The sequence below is a fragment of the Orbicella faveolata genome, unplaced genomic scaffold (assembly GCF_042242905.1).
Source record: "Orbicella faveolata isolate gen_17 unplaced genomic scaffold, um_ofav_v1 contig_13, whole genome shotgun sequence".
Taxonomy (NCBI): domain Eukaryota; kingdom Metazoa; phylum Cnidaria; class Anthozoa; order Scleractinia; family Merulinidae; genus Orbicella; species Orbicella faveolata.
In genome coordinates this window covers 6,452,501-6,460,000 of record NW_028301540.1, presented here as the reverse complement: position 1 = coordinate 6,460,000, position 7,500 = coordinate 6,452,501, and the positions used below count along the sequence as shown (strand labels likewise).

The following is a 7,500-nucleotide window of genomic DNA, read 5'->3' as shown; positions in this document are numbered from 1 at the left end:
GTGAACTTAAGTCAACGGTTGCTGTTTTTGACCCTGCAAATAACTCGTTGTTGCGCTTGTAAAAGAGAGGTAACACGTTTCACTCAGCAAGCCTTTTGTGTTAGAGGCAAAGTTCTTCATTCGTGGATCTGCAGGATCTGTTTACGAGGCGTTCGACAGTTTTATAATTTATCATGGAGCAGCGGCGACTGGCGACTGTACTCGCTTCAGTGGCCTAAACACTCTTTCATTATTCTTTTTTTAAGTTCAGTGGCTCCGTAGCCACGTTAATTTATTGAGCAAGGTTTCAAAGTGAAGGATGTAAGAAGTCCTTTAAGAGGTTCTCTTTTTCCTCTGTCATCATAATCGATCTGTTCCTGAAGCAAGTAAGAAATTTGGACCGGTTTGCTACGTTTATTCGTGAGAGCAGATATGTCTTCGATTTGTAGAATACCCTCGGGGTACAATCATGAGTTGGCGTTCTGAAGTCTACATAAAATAAAAGAGAGAACAATAGAAAAGCCGGCTTTCTTTCTCAAGTCTACAACCCTGTCAGAGAGTTTTGAACCGAAACGAAGATTTCTTTGAAAATCACTGAACCCAACCAACCGCTGATAAGCACCCCATGGAAAAAACTAATTACATTCCAAATTGTCGCAAAGTTCTTGTTATTAGTAGTGTTAATCACAACTGACAATAAAACGTCGTCTAATAGTTGCAGACCACATTATTACCAAAGAGCGCTTTAGTGGATCTGCATATAGTGGATACGTATGTAGCGCGCAAACAGTCTGCTCCCAAACTCTGAGACTCCGATACCAAAGGTAAGTTTCATTTTAATTCTACTCGAGTGTGGTTCTGTAGCTCATGCATCTAGTGACTCTTTTCACTGAAATAACATAATATGTGCGATGCGACGTTTAGCATATATTCATATTCTGTGCGGCGTTTTGGAATACGCTCATTTCGTCTGTAGTCTCTAGGACTGTAATAAGTATTCGTTTATATAAGAATTTTCTCTCTCGGTGTGTTACCAGCACTGGTACAGTTTGCTTTGTTAATGTTGGGGCATGTCTCACGGCAAGCCTAATAATTTTGTAATTATGGTAGCGTTGGTCCTGAAGTACACGAAGCGAGCAAAGCGACATTTTTTCGCAGTCATTGTCTAATCTTTTGTTTGGTTATCGAGGCTAGACTAAAACCTTTTACGGATAGAACAGACTGTTACTTGTCTTACTGACAATAAAAGAAAATATCATTAGGAGAAAAATGAAGGTTTCACAATGATATTAAATCTAAACTGCACTTATTCATTTATCCCAAACATATTCTTGGACGTTAGTTCGTTCCTGTTGATTGAAAGCGTCGAACGCATTTTAGTAATCTTTTATTACTGCTGACAACTGTCAACAGCATTGAGCAGCAGTCATACATGTAAGAGATTAATTAACTTTAACCGAAATTTTGCTGGTTTATTTTAGTAACTTGTGAGAAACCTTCTTCATCTTCACTCAATTATTGTCATTCATTGCAGGTCTTGTTCTGTGGAATTCGAAGCGAAAAAAATGTGATTGACGGAATAGAGGTAGGAATTTTTAGATAAATGTAAGCGAGAATTCAGTAAGGCTGGGTTTTGCAGCTTGGACAGTCATTAATTATAATGTCGACTGTAGGTTGCTTTGATGGATGAAGATGAAGATCGAAAGGAACATTCTGTGTACCGTCAACTCTTTCATGGCGGGTTTCTTGTTGGCTGTTTGAATTGGTTGCATTACTCAGTTTGCTTGTCTGTGAAGTCTAAACTGTCGTTATACTAGAAGTAATTACAGATTAGGCTTTAGACTCCCTGAATTATGACCATAACAGTTAAGTAATGACTGGCTTGCAACCTTTATGATGAATCAAGTCATTTGGTCAGTATTTTAATTACAGCTGTATCATTGGGAATTTGCATTTGGAAACATCCCAACTATATATTTGCGTTTCTAGAGTTTTAATTGTCTTAGTTGTTACTGGCCGCACAAACAAAAAGCTTCAGTACATTTAGAAGTGGTTAATATTACGGTTCAGTTGTATATTTTATTATGTGAAACCCGAGATTCGTTTGTCCCCAATGGAGAAATTGTTTGACTTTGAATATGTTTACTATTCTGTTTACATTTCCTACTCTAGACCAGTTTGTGCACAGAAGATGTAATAAATATAAAAAAATGGGTGTTAAATGCAAAAGATTTTTCGTAATCTCAAATTCTTACTCAGGCATTTAGTGAATACCGTTAGAATCCAACATGCCAACAAAATTAGTTTGCACTTCAATGAACATAATTTTAGAGCACAAAATTTGGGATTGTAGATCATTTGAGTGTCACAGCAAGCTGACATTTTGAAATTAATAGTATTTAATATTTCCCAGAATTAACGTTAACATAGACACGGGAAGAAGTCAGTTGCTCTTATATGTCAGTATTAACACCAGTAATCTGTACAAACCCTATATACTTTGATATTTAAATTTACGCTCAGCATTTTGTTTAGAAATTGAAAACACATTTGTACTTAGACAGCCCTACATGTGAAGACGTGCCCAAAAGAGACTAATTCAAATACCTTGTGGTCTGTGCTCGCTGTTAAATTGCAACAATTATTGCAAAAAAAGCTTGTTCACGTTGGTTTATTGATCGCTATTTTGAAATCTGCTTGGCTGAAAACCACAATTTTTCAGTTTTTCTATGAACACGCACCCAAGCCTGCAAATAATTTTTGTCTATAAGCAGATCATTTGTCAGGCCAAAGACAAGTTTTGACCTGACAAAAAGCCAGTGTCATCAGACAAATTTCTTTTTTGGTCGTTAGAAAGTAAAAGTAAGAGACATTTGAGACATTTTAGTATTTGAGTGTGGACCCTTCGCGAAAATGTTGGTTGCAAATTTGAATGGCTTAAAAGTAAAGTCAATTGAGTGTAAAATCGATACTAGCACCAGAAAAGGGACCTTTACAGCAAGTCAGGTATTATTTTGCCATTGCAAATTGACAAATTTACAAATGTTTATACCCCTAGTTTTCCTTCAGTCACTTGATCACAGGTGTATTTTTTTCCCGGCTATCAAGTTTTCCATGACGTCTAAGGCCCTCGTCCACACGTATCTGGATATTTTTGAATCCGCAACTTTTTCTTTCTGAATACGGCTTCCGTCCACACGCATCCGGCGAATTCAGCAGCCAATCCGGATATTTTTTAATCTGCTCTCCAGAGTGGAAAAAAATAAATTCGCAGCGAATCCGTAACATGTGGACGGTGAATCCGGACACTTTCAAATCTGATGATGTAGCAAAATTGTGTCCTGAGTCTCTAACCGAACAATTAACTAATATGGTGGCACAATGTGTAGGCCTAGTTTGTCTAGAGTGAATCTGGGTACACTGTCGGATGTGTGTGGACAGATGAATTCGATTTGAATACACTGCGTGTGGACGGGAAAGTATTTAATCCGGAAAGTAAAAGTTGCGGGTTCAAAAATATTCGGATATGTGCAAATGGGGCCTAAGGAAAACCTCGGGAAAATCCCGCATGAACAGCTTGTCAGTATAAAAACTCAGACTTCGAGGTCAATTGAATAAAAAAAATTGCGTAATTAGTTGAAATTCAAATTGTAAGTGGTCGTGACCACAAAGCGTGACTAATTTGTACATTCATGTGTTTCACAAAAACATGTCTGTAGTACGGAAACTGTATTTGAACCACAGACGTAAAAAAAGAGCTATAAAATGTTTTGATCATGCGGACTAGAAAAACATTTGGTTACATTTTAGAGGTTTTAAAGTTTTTGAAAGCAATTGCATTCAGATAAACGAAACGTGAGAATTTGGGCCGTGTACAAAATTTCCGTGATCTTTCAATCATAACACTTAACAAGTAAACTACAGGTAACAACATAAGAACTCAGATTTTAGTAGTTTTTCAGACGAACGTAATTCAGACTTAATGACGCTTCACGATCTTTCACAACACCACTGCAAAATGCATAAATTAACACGTAGCTTGAGTAGTGGCGCTGATGTGACATGTTTGGAGGGGAGGGGAGAGAGCTGGTAAAATCACCATCATTATATTAGTGGTCAACTGTCTTGCCTGTGAAAGTGGGATATAAGAGAGGGGAGGGAAGGCTGTGGATGGAATTTGGGATGAGAGGCCTGAGTGGTCAGTAAATGAGAGGCTAATAGGGGAAGGGAGGGTTGGAAGGTTGGGATTTCCAATTGTTGAACAAATCAAGTGAATTAGGAATAGTAACTACAATGTTGTTATAAAAGAATCAAAATGCACCAGAACGATTTTCAGTTGATATCATACCCCAGAGAGAAAGAATATCTCCTCAGTAATGTTTTTCAGAACAGTTAAATAGCAAGGTTGCGTTTACAAGGCTGTGCCCTAGCAGCGCCTGGTTGCCTCAGGCGACCAGCTTTCATCATCGGGCGACAAGATAAACATACCTTTTGAGATTTAACTTAGAGATGAAAACAGTCTCACAATAATAAATTTGTCTTTCCCTTTTTGATTTCAAAACTTCAGACATTCAACCCTGTTCAATGCATACATTTGACACTAGCCTGCAGTGATACGGACAGCAGTTTCCTTGTTTACTTGCTATAGTGTCAACAAAAAGACTTCTTAGTTCTCGTGGTTTGTATAATGTGCATGAAAAGTCCCTTATTGAAGGAGAATGTGAACTGTAGAGGGAAAAGAGGGAATTGGAAAAGGACTCAATTTTTCTACATATAAGAACCATTTTAACTCATAAAAATGTGAAAATGTGGTCTTTCTTCATGGACTTTTGGCAACAGTGTTACAAAAAATTACATGTGAACCTTTGGCATGTGTAAATAGGATAAATACCTTAGAAACAATGCAAGACATTTTTATTTGAGGGTCAATTGGTTATCATATATTTATTAATGCTATTAGATAATTATAATTAATTAATCAATTAACTAATTAATTAATTTTTGAATTTAAAAATGTTTTAGGAATTTATTTTAAAAAACAGAAATGTAACAATGAGAAGCACACCGAGTCTTTTTCGAAAGAACAACCTGTTAAAGTTATTTTTTTTAAAATCTTATTGTGTGTAAATTATTAATTAAAATAATTTTAACCGTGATTGCAGTGAAAGTGGAAATGAAGCTTAAAGGACAGAGAATTGACTAACTGGAGGAGCACTGGTCGAATGGTATGATTGTTTATACCCAGAGCTTATTACTTTACTTTACAAACTACAATTAAAATTTACATGATGGTAAATTTCAATCAGTGTCACTCAGTCAGAGAGCATCTAAAACATTTCATAAACAAATGTGATGTAAACATGTGTTGAGGAGATCACTGCTGAAATTATGGGTGAGGACCAGTAAATCTTGATGATACCCTACAGCTACAAAGCTCACTGCGATAAGCAATATGTGTCATACTAGTGTGTACCTAACTGGTGTAGAATGCTACATTTCAATATGTGAATCTAGCTGTCACCTTGCTGTAACAGACTATCCTTAAAATAGGGGATCCACGGTTCTCATTAACTGCTGGTCGCCAGCTAAAAAAAATGGCTACTTCAATTTCTGAGCCGCCTGCATTTTACTGAGGTTAAATATACTTCTTATTTAACGTAGGTAACGACGAGGAGTGTGTGGCTCAGTAGTTAGCGTGGCGTTTGCGTAGCGTTAGCGTTTATTAGCGTCTTTTCGTGGCATGCTGTGGCGTTTGTTTTGTTGCTAGGGTTTGCATTACTGTAGTAGACCTGGTGTGGAGGAGTTTCTTGTGCCCCTGGGTCAGCGGTGAATTGTGGCAATTTATGCGTGTGCCTTTAGATGTGGTCTTAGTTTTACTGTGCTTAGTGTTCAGGGCGTCTTGATCAGTTTTGGCGTTTTTTAGTGTTTTCTCCCACCCTCCTCTCCCTTTATTATTTTTACCCTATTTATTAAGAATTTATTAGTATTTTTATTGTTATTTTGTTATTTATTTTTATTTATCGTTTATTATAATTGTTATTATTTTTATTATTACCACTGAGGTCCTGGCTCTGTGTGACGGGTGCTTGGGCTGGGGCTGGGTATGGCGGTCAGGGCTCGTGGCTGGGTTGTGGGTAGGGCAGGCTTTTGGGGTGCTCTTGCTACCTGGGTTTGGGGTCGGCAGCTTCAGCCCCCGGGTTCCTGGGCACCCAACCTCCATGTGCGACCCAGGCGTTAATAATGTATAATACGTATGTAAGTTGTAAAGAGTAATTTGGGGAAAACACAGGTTTTCTGGAATGTGACTGAACCCTGACCATCCTTGTCTCAGGTCAGTAGAGGCCATAGGTAAGGAGGAGACTTGGATCAGGATGTGGTGTATGTTTTTTAATTACAGTGTAGGATACCCCCAGACCTCCCTTGAAACTTGTGCCTTCAGCATTTGATTTAGTGACCGCTGTCTACTTCACAAAACTAGCCCTCTATTCTCCACAGGCAGCACAGATGTTGATTATGATTAATACATGACATTATGCTGTTGGCGAATGCCTTACAATTTTAACCATTTAAAAGACAATGTATCAGTCAGAATGCTTCGAAAATTGCTCTAAATGCTATGTGTAGAAAATAATCTCAATAAAAGTGGCTTACCTTATGTTTGAATTGTGTATTTTGATGTCTTCGTGTTCCTGTAGGTGGGTTAAAGCCATTTAGGTGAGATACACTTATTGAAATTATTTCCTACACGTAGTATTTAGAGCGATTTTCGAAGCATTCTCATGTCTTATAAACTGCTAAAATTGTAATACAATCGCCAACAGCACAATGTCATGTACAGTGTATTAATTGTATTCAACGTCTTGGCCGCCTGTGTACTCCCTAAATGAATGAGAACCCTGGGATTGTATGTTGGCTGAGTGATTATGCATAGGAAATATTAATTATTTGTTTGTGAGGAAATATTATGCATGAATTTGACAGATACAAAAAGCTACAAGAGGATTTGATTTTAGCCCTGAGGGTACTTGTTATAATGTCCTATACAGCGAGGTTCTGCTTGAAAGGTTCAGGCTTCATGTATATTAAAGGTTAAGGGGTTCACAAGTTGAGGTATATGAAGGGTGAAGGAAGATCTGTCTTTTAGGTATTCAGATCAAAAGGGACTTTTAATTAAATTTTTTCGAACAAACAAACTTTACAGTGGTATCATATAATTTAGACCTTGCGGCAGAGCCTCCCCATGTAAAACTTTGTAGAGTACCTTCCCCCCTCCCTCCGCTGGGGGATTTTAGATGTAAGGGAGGTAAAAGCAGTATAAAGAAAGTCAAAGAAGGGTAGCCATTTTTACCAAAGAAAACTCAATGTGTAATTTAGTCTTTGGCAGCTGACCCTGACCTTTTGATTTTATGAGAGTGTGAATTGAGCTCTCTTAAACATTTGGTATTTTTTTCGTTACATCATATATCGATTTCATATTTAAAAAATGTAATGTCCATTGGCAGTTAGTTGGAAAGCTCTCGC

At 37.5% G+C, this 7,500-nt stretch overlaps 1 protein-coding gene across 3 annotated transcripts in view; it reads left to right on the top strand.

Annotated features, from left to right (window-relative positions):
• LOC149114758 (uncharacterized) overlaps nucleotides 1-7,500 on the top strand; it is a 129,087-nt gene that overhangs the window by 112,305 nt on the left and 9,282 nt on the right. For 2 of the 3 annotated variants that reach the window (XM_089284377.1, XM_089284375.1), the window contains exon 2: nucleotides 5,142-5,204. The gene's annotated coding sequence lies outside the window, so the exon portion shown is untranslated. Of the gene's footprint in view, nucleotides 1-700; nucleotides 804-1,513; nucleotides 1,565-5,141; nucleotides 5,205-7,500 lie in introns of all 3 variants that reach the window. The other variant, XM_089284376.1, reaches the window with a different exon arrangement.